Consider the following 12,118-nt stretch of genomic DNA (forward strand, 5'->3'; position numbering starts at 1 on the left):
TCATAAATCTGATAGTTTGACTCGTTATCTTGGTAAAAACTGGTACTGAGTTATTACGCAATTATTTCTCACCCAACATGGGGCTGACACATGTAGGATGTTTGTATGAAGACGTTCTGTCGGAGTAAAAACGATATTTATGGGTCCTTGCGTAATGTGTTAATTCTAATCATCGGGACTTGTTGAAGAGTGTTGATCATCGATCATTACATAGACGACGAAGAGACAAGAGGATTTCGATGGAAACTTGAAATTTAAGAGGTTGTTTCTGGAATTGTGCTTAGTGCCCTTTAAATAAGAACCTTATTAATATTGGAATTGGAAATTTGTTGAATTTATCTCAGCTTGATAAAAAAAATTCAATTTATATACTGAACGAAATACTGAGCACATCGCAAATTGGAAACCACACAACGGCGCTTTCTTTTGATTAATTTAAAAATATTTTTATTTTTTTTGGATTCCTTACACTTACTTGTATGTCCACAAGCATACTCAAATTAAAACTAAATGCAATCAATAACTTCGTCATTCTGAAAAATCGTCTCATGACTGGAACTTGTGAATATCTGCCTTTCATCATTAGATTCTAGACAATAATTCGAGACGATCATTCGTAAGCTTTTTCGCGTGTTTACCTTTGTTCTAGCAGCGAACCAATAAATGCGATTAGAGAGGGTTTATCTGAAGAAATAAAAAAACTAATTAATTAATCGAAGCTTTTTTGAGAAGACCCGCCTCTTTTCTGACGTATCCATCAACGCTCGGTCTACCAGATTGACGATAATAAACCTGGCAGATGATAAATCTAATCAAGATTCGGCCTTCCCATCCTCACACGGGGACCCTGAAATTTGCTTGGTACCCCAAGTAGCGTGAGACGCAGCGGATGGAATTAATTTTGTCGCTCTTGGATGGAGTAGGACTTGAACCAGGGCCCTCGCTCAGCCAGCGCTGGCCATTGTTGACGTCTTGCGGGAGCCCCTCCTTGCTTCTTTCCGCTCTTACAAAAAAAAGTAAGTACGTAGGACGACGCATGAGCCTCACGGTGAGAACTCATCGATTTTGGCCAATCTTCTTTGACGTGGACATGCAGCCGCCAATTTATCAGAAGTTTAAAAAAAATACACATAAGAAAATTAAGCCGGCTCGGGAGATTTGTTTTCCGGCCTTACATGAGGTGCGTTTTTTTCTCTCCTGTGCAGGCATTAATTTCTTCTTCATTTAAATACTTTACATGTCCGCCTGCGGGCAGCTTCTCTGAATAATTGGCAGAATGTCAACCATGCATGCAGTCGAGATGATCATACTAGAATCAATAAATATCAAGGCGTAACATTGGATGGCAATTTGTTGTTTTAAAATTGGAAACTGTCGGGGGGAATCAAAACATGATTTATTCAGTTAATGTCAGCAAAAATAAATGTTTGTTAGTTCAAGCCCCTTCTGTCGCTTTTTAAACATCTTATTCAAATCTGATGCGTTACTCTGCTTGTCAGCTTATGTTGACGTTTGCTCTTTGAAGAAACATTTTTATCATATTTAATGATCCGCTTTTCATCTTGTCTTGAGGGAGGATGAATCTTGATATAATAATTTTTTTCTGTTATTCCATGTCGTTTTACGCATCTTGACCCGTACATTTCAATTCGGAGTTTTTCAAGCAAATCTGATTTGTCTGGAAATCACGAATCGAGCTGGACTTATATTTTTGAGATCGTTGACTGTCGTATCGAATTAAATCCTGATTGATGACAACCCTAACCTCCGACAATTTCCTCGGATGGCAAAATTCATTGCCATGATTTTGTTCGGTTTTTTTTTTATCAAGAAAGAATGAAACTAAGCATATCAAAGTCATTCTGCTTTGCGTTATGAGCTGACATGTTTGAAGTGGAAACCTTAGATTTTCGACAGAATTTAAACATCAGGAGTATTGTACTGCTCATTTGTTCAAATTATTTGAATTTTATGTGATTTTTATCGAACTGCACTATCAGATAAATTCAGAAATTGAGATAATAAATAAAAAAAAATCTGAATTCAAGAAAGTTCTTCTAGCCTACCGCTGAAATACAATGCATTCAACCAAGCATTGTTTTAAACATGCACAATAAATTGCCTCGATTTCCAGCTAAAAAAAATGCTGGAAAGCAATACAATTTTTGCTGGAAACCAGCAAACATTTTCTATTTTACTGATTTTTCCAGCACTTGATCTTGATTGCTACTATTCACAGCAAAACATTTTTTAAAGTATACACGGAATCTAAAACACGAGTGATCTATTTTTTTTGAGTGTAATTACAAAAAGATTTAATTTTAAACTTCTTCTTAGTTTTTAATCCAAAATTGAGTAAAAAAGTCGGAAAATTATTCAGAAACGAGTCGTTCAAAGGCAAGAAGTACTTTTAAAGTCTTTTAAAGTACCTAGTAGTTTTATGAGACGTGAAATGAAGAATGCGGTTGAAAATGATTAGTTTTCTCTCCATTACAGCAAGGTCAGATTTTTCGCAGTTCCTGATATCCGGACAGTGATTATCCAGAGAAGCTTTTTTGAGAACAATTTAAATGTGCAGGTGATGCTGACCGACAAATTATGATGCTCCGGAACCATTCGAGGATGCTGATGACGCTGATCCAAAAACATCCCCGTGCTGGGAATCGTCGGATGCAACAACAATTAAAGCCTGACGCTTTCCGTGATGTTTTTTATGTTCAGTTTTGGAAATAAACGTGAATTGAAAATTATACATGTGGTGTATTCATTCAAAGACAAAAGCGAAAACCTGAATATTTAGCAATAATTATTTTTGTAGCTTGGCGATTGTAGAAATGTATAACTTATATTAAATTTTCAATTCAGAACAACTTAAAGATAACTCGCAAAGGATTGTATTTGAAAAGAATACATTTTTTGACTTCAAAAAATTTCGTCCAACTGTATTTACTTACCACGAATTTATCACACATTGAAAGTCAGTTGAACTAGAGGAGATTCTTGTTTTGTTTTTGCTGATTAAATGATTACTTGTGGGCTGAACAGAAGGCCGTTCAAATCTATGATGGAACTTGAAAGTTTCAATAAGAACTTGAATTTTGGACTGAATAAAACGAATTTCAGCACATTGATTATGCTGATTAAGCTGTGTTTGACCTTTTTAACGAGACTTGGTGTTGCTTGGGTGGTGTATGCTCATAAATTGGAAAAAATTGGAAACTTTTATGCTCAACAGATTTTGAAGTCTTTTCTTCTGTATCAACTAATAAGGAAAACTACGCTGGAATTTGAAATCTCAATGTATAAAAGTAGACATGTTTATCAGGCCAAACTACAGTCTAAAAATTATGTGTACACTGAACTTCAAAATGCTTTATATTCCCAATTTTCGTCAGACTACAGTTAAATTTCCTGAGATTGTAATTGAGGCTTTTGGAGCTAAAGGGGTATAAGTGCATTGAAGCTGATTTCGAGAAAAAAGCTTTTAAACTTCGTTGTGATCCAATGAATTCTGTAGATATTTTTATGAACTTTTTTTAATAAGTATGATCTTCTAAAACGAAAACAAATCTTTTGACACCATTATTGTAAAAAAAACAACGTTTATTCTAAGTATATTGAGGTGACGTATGTTTTTCAATTTTTACACTTATACCCCTGTTAGGTAAAATAATTTGTGAACATATAAATTGATTGCTGTTTTGATGTGAAATGTACACGGTTATAGTTGGTCAAGAAGTTTAATGTCTAAACATCGACCTGGTCTTGTCAGGTTGAAGTCAATCTCTTCAAACAACATTTTTTCATCAGAATAACTACGTTAGTTTACAGCATTTTTGAACTAAGTAAGCTGAAGATAACTTTTAATGTTAAATCAGGTGCTGAATCAGAAAATGAAATTCAAAAAATATTAGTTGTTGGAGAAATAGAAAAAGTACTTGTACCTTATTCAAATATTTTAGACTGCATAACATAAATTTTGATTTTTTTTTAATATTAAAGGTGAATAAATTTGCTTTCATACTCGATGGTTACATTTCAAAAGTATGGTTTTCTATGGACCATTAATGTTAAATAAAAAAAAAAGAATTCAAGTGGTTATTTTTCAAAATAGGTTGGAAATTGAAGAAGTTATGGTTTTTTTATTTTTACTAAAACAGTAATATTTTTATTTTTGAATAATTTAACGAACCGAAGTGTAAAGGAGAGTGGGATATCGTGGGCCATGGGGAAACGTGGACCACCCTTCATATCTCGGATGTGTGTTGGATAAAAATTTCAATCCAACTGTCATCGCACTGCGTAAGCATATTTTTCTTTTTGATGGACGCATGATATGCTTCTTTTATTTAACTATCTATCATAAATTTACTTTCATAATTAAACAATCACCTGCCAATTGCATTGCTGGGAAATACATGGTTAAAAAAATATGCTCATACGCTAATGATCTTTATTTTGTCTTGCTCTTTCTCATACAAAAGAATTTTTTTTATGAAATATCAATAAGTCACTCAAACGCAACCAATTCGCAAATCATAGCTTGTGGGGAATCACGGGCCACATAATGTGGGGTATCGTGGGCCACCTCTATTTTTATGGTTGAATACACATTCAGAACTTAAATACATTTTTCTTATTTATGAAGTTTTCTTATGCCAAATGAAGAATTATGAAAAATATTTTTTCAATTTTAGTGAATGCGATAGAGACTAACCTAAATCCTATATGAGTAATTTCGCCAAAACGTACGCGAGCCAGGTTTTTGAAACTATTCGATCATACACACCTTTTTTTTTTAAATTTATTCATCTGAAATTTGGGCTAACTCATAAACTTTGCGTGTTATTTAGTCAATTTGGATTTGGTGGCTGACGACTCCCCACCATTTTTCAAAATTCAAAAAATATACATTTTTGAAACAGTCAGAACTTGGTTATAATAATTAGAGAAAATAAAAATTAATTACCAAATGATACATTAGGAATATAGGGAACCATGCCATTTTTTTTATTATATCTTATTCAATAAAGAATATATGGAGAAATGAAAAAAAGGGGCCCACGATACCCCACTTTCCCCTACTAATTTTTGTATAGGAAGCATTTAAAAAATTGTCGTTAAAAACGCAATGCGTTCAATGCACTCATTACGTGTTAGACGACAATTTCCGGAAAAAATACAATCTTTGAACCGCAATAAATATTTTGTTTTAACGTGTTAATTCCAATCGAGTTGCAGTCTTTAGTTTGAATACACTTACACTGCGGTTCGTTGAATTATTAAAAAATGCAAATATTACTGTTTTAGTAAAATAACCATGACTTTTTCAATTTTGAACCGATTTTTATAAATAACCACTTCAAATCTTTGTGTTAAATTAACATTTGAAATGTAACCATCGAGTAAAAAACTGTCAATAAAACCTTTATTTATCTAAAAAATGCATTTTTTATTATTTTTTCTATCACAAACTTACTAATATCAACAGTACTATTGATCATAGGCAAAAATAAAGTTCAGATGGTCGATAGCAAATTTATCCACCTTCAATATACAAAAACAAGATTTTTAATTATTGCTATGCAGTTCAAGATATTTGAATATACACTGCCGGCCAAAAGTTTGGGATCACCCCCTCAAAAACATAAAAATTTTGATCGGCAATATCTCAGCCATCTTATTTTTTTTCGATTATACATAGTCGTTTTAACATCTTTATGTCATTCGCGAGTAATATCAACGATGCAGTTGGCGGACAGCCATTGAAAAACTTATCCGGTACAACTGTGATCGATGTTTACTCTTGAGCTCGTACTCACGGACATCGGCTTAGGAAACAACTTACTTGTCAACTGAGCTATATTACAAGCCCGTGCAGCCATCTTATGACATATTACATTTTTTTTTTATCTCATTCAAGAGATCCTGAGCAAAATCTTCTTTGTATGATTTTGGCAAAATGTTAATGTTGAGTTTATATGACTAAAATTCAGCTTAAAGTGTAGGGATTTTCCAAAACCTGTAAAGTTCAAACCCGTCGGAAAATTTGGGATCGACTCGCAGTGCATATGGTGTAACGGCCAAAAATTTGGGATCAGTCTTTTAGAACACGCAAGGTTATTTCACGCGTATCTCTGTTATCAAACAACGTATTGTTTATCTGAAAAGCTGATTTAAAAGCTAATAAGTTGGTCTTGGTTCATTTAGATTCAGTTGAAATATTTTTGAAGACTACCTTTTTTAGAACTTTAGCTTAAGATTTATAATTGTTGAATCATTTTCACCAAATAGTCCGACCGTTGAAAAAAACATGCAAATTTATTTTGATCATAGCTTTGTTGTCCTACCAGTTATTGAAGATCGGATTGACTTATTAAACATATTTTCGTTTCATTCAAGATTTTCAGTGTTCTTGAGCTGTAATTACTAGAATTTTTTTTAACTTACATCTTTTGCGCAACATTATTTTTTTAGTCGGGTTTCAAAATATAAATGTTACCTTTGTTAGACTTAATCAATGCATCTTACAAGGACTCATTATAAAATATCCAAAAAAATATCTATTAATAATTTGATACATCATAAAAAATAATTTACATAAGGTTGTTACGGGCCAAGAATCCTCAGATGCTATTGAACGCTGATTAACACTATTTTGTGGTACTTTTTCGGCATTCTCGGGAAGCTTTTGATTTCTTTAAATTTGTGTGTCTTTCAAACGTTTTCCATTTGACCTCCTCACGGTTTCATCACCCAGTGAGACCTCCAGAAGTCACATCCTTCCAAATGGTTTGCTGTTGAAGTTCGTCAGCACACGCCGGTGCTTTTTACTGCTGTTCAAAATCTGCATATTCCTGCCCATTAGTGCTGCAGACTACCGAGCGCATCGGTAGTTTCCGAAACGACAAGCGTTTTAATGACAAATCAATCAAACGTCAGCAAATATATGCTAATTCGACGTGTGAATGTCCAAACGAACCATCCAAACACTCGTAAAGCAAAGCTCATAAACACTCAATCATGTTTATTTCTGCAGCAACAGCTAGCTGCAGGGGCACCTTCCTAGCAGATAGAGGATCAAACAAGATTCCGTGCAAGTTCCTATGCTGATAGAAACATTTGAAGATAACTTTTAAAGATATTTGATATTTCCATTTCATCAATCGTCGGGATAAGGGTTTATTGATCAACTCAGTTTGTTTGGTAGTTCACAGACTGATGTGAATTATCCATGCAAATACAAATAAATTCACGTGCCGTTGATTATAATTTTGTATTGGAATGTGATTATCTAAGTTTCGGAGATTCGTCTCTATCGAAGTTAACACCTCTTCAATGAAAATAATTAAAAATGAAAACTCAAATTTTATTGACGGACGATTTTATTAGAAGTTATATTTATTTGGTAAATTTTATTTTTAAATCGTGCCTTTAGACCAGGTATTCTGCACATCGCGTAAAATGAAATAAAACTATGATTTTTAGGATATTTTTCGCAAAATGTTGAAAAAATGCGACCATCATCAGGACCAGAAAAAATTAGGAACACCAAATATTGCACAATACATCTTAGAAACTACTTATTTTCGAGATTTATGCAAACTTTATACCATTGAATTATTTGAAGCCTCAAGATTTATTTTGTCGTACATTTTTTTCTGGGCTATAGTATTTTGAGCTTATAGATATCATAATGTAGAGGTAACTTTTTTGGTTGAAAAATATTTTTTGGATAATGACTTAGACATGACTTAGAAAAACGATTGGAACTTCAGTTAATTCTTCAGTTTTATATTCGGACAAATATTGATTTTTAGAATAAGTTTATTATTTTATTTGAAATAAAGTTGAAAAAAAAATATTTGTAAATATTTAAAAAAAAAAAACTGACAGCCAGATCATGAGAGCATATCAAAATTACTACTCAAATCCATTTCAATGAGATATTATTATTTTATTTAGATATAACTTTGATATTAATATCTTTGTTATTGTCGTTTAAAAAAAAATCTCAATTGATAGAAACATTTATTTTTACTGCCTAAATTTGCATGCTTAGAAAGCTTTTATTGGAACTATGAAACTCTCATTCCAATGCATCGGGTATGGTTCTGTGGTAGCGTGCGCGCTTCTCAACCGGAAGGTCGAGGTTCGAATCTCCTGGCTGTACCTAAGTTTTTCTAGCGTTGTGCAGGTTTCACAATACATTAAAGTTTTTGTGCAAGGCAGAAGAATGCAACTTTGTATAAAAAAACTTGAGTTCAATGCAAACATTGCAGGTGTGTTAGATAAGACTCAAATGTATAGGCTCAAATGGTTGTCTTTTTTAGTGATGAATATCTGATTGATTTGATTTGACCTTGATTTGATTCAATCGAAGGATGATATAATTTAGTTATTTTTTGATGGACTTTTTGTTATAATTCGAAATACTTTTACATCCTACGAGCACTTAATTATATCTCATTTTGATATGAAAAAATTGAATATCAAAATATCTTATCTTAATACAATGTATTTTTCCCTTCTGATCGGAAATGGTTTATTCATCAACTCCCAACCCGCCTAACCGGTTCAGTTTTTGCTAGCGCGTTTTGATATTATTTTTGTAGTTGTTGTTGAAATCTGAAAAATATTATGGACTTGAATATAGAAACGTAGCTGTTCAAATCTCTTCATTTTGTTAAAAATTAGTTGCATTAGGATCTTGTATAACGCATTTATAAAACGTTCTTGTTTAATTTCAACGAATGTTTTGAAAAACGTTAAAAAAATGGATCTTTCTTGTAAAGAAATGCTGAGACTTACGGTTTCGGCCTTTTTGGGATCCTCAGGCAGAAATAATTATCGCCAAAAGCTTTGGGCAATCTAATTATGGTTGTCGAGCAATAGAATACTGATGATGATGAAAATGACAGTACAAATGTTTAAATCATCACACGGTTAAGCAAGAGTGCTCAGGTTAGTGTCGTGATTTTACGAATCTCAGTTCAGAGATTCACTTAAATACGTCTGTCGCTCACAAGAATAGATCAATGACTGACTTTGTTTTGTTTGCCTAGTGTTGCCTAAATAGCAAACGTTGCCATAGAAATTTATTTTATTTTATTTACTTTCAGTGTTGCTGAATACAACTATTATTTTATTTTATTTTATTTTTAATTAATTTTGATTAACTTTCTGCATATACATCATCTCATCCCTACATTCCTTCTCACCTCTATTCTCAATTAAAACTTTCTATGCGTCGACTTTTGCTTTTTATCCTTTAGAACAAAATTTTATTTACCAAAAATCCCTAATTTTTATTCCATATTCCAATTCTTTATTCTGCATCCTACCAATTTTATTTCATTTCTCTTTATCCTTCATATCATCTCTACATTCCTTCTGAACTCTTCTCTCAATAAAATCTTTAAATTATAGACTTTTGTTTTTCTAAAATACAGAATTTTATATCCCAAATATCCCTCATCTCAATTCTACGTTTCATTCTCTGTTAAAGCTTTTCAAATCTTAATTTTTATTTTCTGCATATTCTTCATCTCATCCAAAAATATTCTGCGTTGTGCAGGTTTCACAATACATTAAAGTTTTTGTGCAAGGCAGAAGAATGCAACTTTGTATAAAAAAACTTGAGTTCAATGCAAACATTGCAGGTGTGTTAGATAAGACTCAAATGTATAGGCTCAAATGGTTGTCTTTTTTAGTGATGAATATCTGATTGATTTGATTTGACCTTGATTTGATTCAATCGAAGGATGATATAATTTAGTTATTTTTTGATGGACTTTTTGTTATAATTCGAAATACTTTTACATCCTACGAGCACTTAATTATATCTCATTTTGATATGAAAAAATTGAATATCAAAATATCTTATCTTAATACAATGTATTTTTCCCTTCTGATCGGAAATGGTTTATTCATCAACTCCCAACCCGCCTAACCGGTTCAGTTTTTGCTAGCGCGTTTTGATATTATTTTTGTAGTTGTTGTTGAAATCTGAAAAATATTATGGACTTGAATATAGAAACGTAGCTGTTCAAATCTCTTCATTTTGTTAAAAATTAGTTGCATTAGGATCTTGTATAACGCATTTATAAAACGTTCTTGTTTAATTTCAACGAATGTTTTGAAAAACGTTAAAAAAATGGATCTTTCTTGTAAAGAAATGCTGAGACTTACGGTTTCGGCCTTTTTGGGATCCTCAGGCAGAAATAATTATCGCCAAAAGCTTTGGGCAATCTAATTATGGTTGTCGAGCAATAGAATACTGATGATGATGAAAATGACAGTACAAATGTTTAAATCATCACACGGTTAAGCAAGAGTGCTCAGGTTAGTGTCGTGATTTTACGAATCTCAGTTCAGAGATTCACTTAAATACGTCTGTCGCTCACAAGAATAGATCAATGACTGACTTTGTTTTGTTTGCCTAGTGTTGCCTAAATAGCAAACGTTGCCATAGAAATTTATTTTATTTTATTTACTTTCAGTGTTGCTGAATACAACTATTATTTTATTTTATTTTATTTTTAATTAATTTTGATTAACTTTCTGCATATACATCATCTCATCCCTACATTCCTTCTCACCTCTATTCTCAATTAAAACTTTCTATGCGTCGACTTTTGCTTTTTATCCTTTAGAACAAAATTTTATTTACCAAAAATCCCTAATTTTTATTCCATATTCCAATTCTTTATTCTGCATCCTACCAATTTTATTTCATTTCTCTTTATCCTTCATATCATCTCTACATTCCTTCTGAACTCTTCTCTCAATAAAATCTTTAAATTATAGACTTTTGTTTTTCTAAAATACAGAATTTTATATCCCAAATATCCCTCATCTCAATTCTACGTTTCATTCTCTGTTAAAGCTTTTCAAATCTTAATTTTTATTTTCTGCATATTCTTCATCTCATCCAAAAATATTCTTCACAAAAGCCTTCCCAATTTGTGTTTTTCCAGTCGTTCTGCTTTTGTTTACCAGAACCGGAACAATCCACAAAAAAAAAAAACATTCTTAGCAACATCTTTTTCAAACTGTGATTTTCTTGTCACTCTTTTTCTGTTTACCAGAACTCGAATAATTCGATAGTATTCAAGAAACAGCCTACTCAACCAGAATGCTTATTCAAAATAAACAATCAGCAGCAGTAGCCTTAAAAATCCAAATCAAAAGAAAAAATTAGAAGCAGCAGTCTTAAAAATCTGTGCTTCTTAAGTCAATTCCGTCTTTTTCCGCCAGAAAGCCAAATCGAAACGAATAATCAGCAACAGCAGGCTTGAATATCTGCGCTCCTAACGCCAATTCCGTCTTATTACACCGGAAGGCCAAATCAAAACTATCAGTGGCAGCCGCCTTCTGCGCTTCTATAGCCAATTCCGTCTTATTTCACCGGAAGGCCAAATTAAAACAATCAGCAGCAGCAGCCTCAAATATCTGTGCTATTTGTGATTATTCTACCAACCACGCCATTGTCGTGATTTCAAGAATTCACTTAAACACGTATGTCGCTCACAAGAATAGGCAATGGAAGCGCTGACCAATTTGGGTGATAGTTTTGCATTAGTGCAAGTGGGATGCAGCTATAATATCACCGAACTTTTCACAGTTCTAAAGGGTTTTTCTTAAGGAAAGAAAAAATAACTTTTCGATTCCAAATCTGTAAGAAAATTTATGATAATGTTTGGAGCTGAGGAAAAGGGAGTGATTGGTGAAGCAAAATTTGTGGTAAAAGTAGCCATCTTGATGAAAAGTTTTGCTAAGCAATGCGCGAGGGAAATCGGGGAAAAGTGATAGTGAAGAAAGGATGCAATTCACAAATTGGAATGCAGGCTGCCAGCGGCTAGTGGAAAAGCATTAGAAGGGAGGTATGGTTTGAAAATGAGAAACCAAAATAATTCCATCCAGCAGCGTCCATTAGCCGATTCTCGATTGCTGTCTCTCCAGTACCGGCAAGCAGCCGAATGTCGGCGTATGAAAAAGTGAGTGGGTAGAAAGGGTGAAGTGGAAAGCGGAAGAAAGAAAATATGCTCAGCTCACATAAAGCTGAGAGAGATGGCAAGGAAGTCTGAGAGAGTGGTGTTAGAAAGCATGAGAAAAC

The sequence above is a fragment of the Uranotaenia lowii genome, chromosome 3 (assembly GCF_029784155.1).
Source record: "Uranotaenia lowii strain MFRU-FL chromosome 3, ASM2978415v1, whole genome shotgun sequence".
Taxonomy (NCBI): Eukaryota; Metazoa; Arthropoda; class Insecta; order Diptera; family Culicidae; genus Uranotaenia; species Uranotaenia lowii.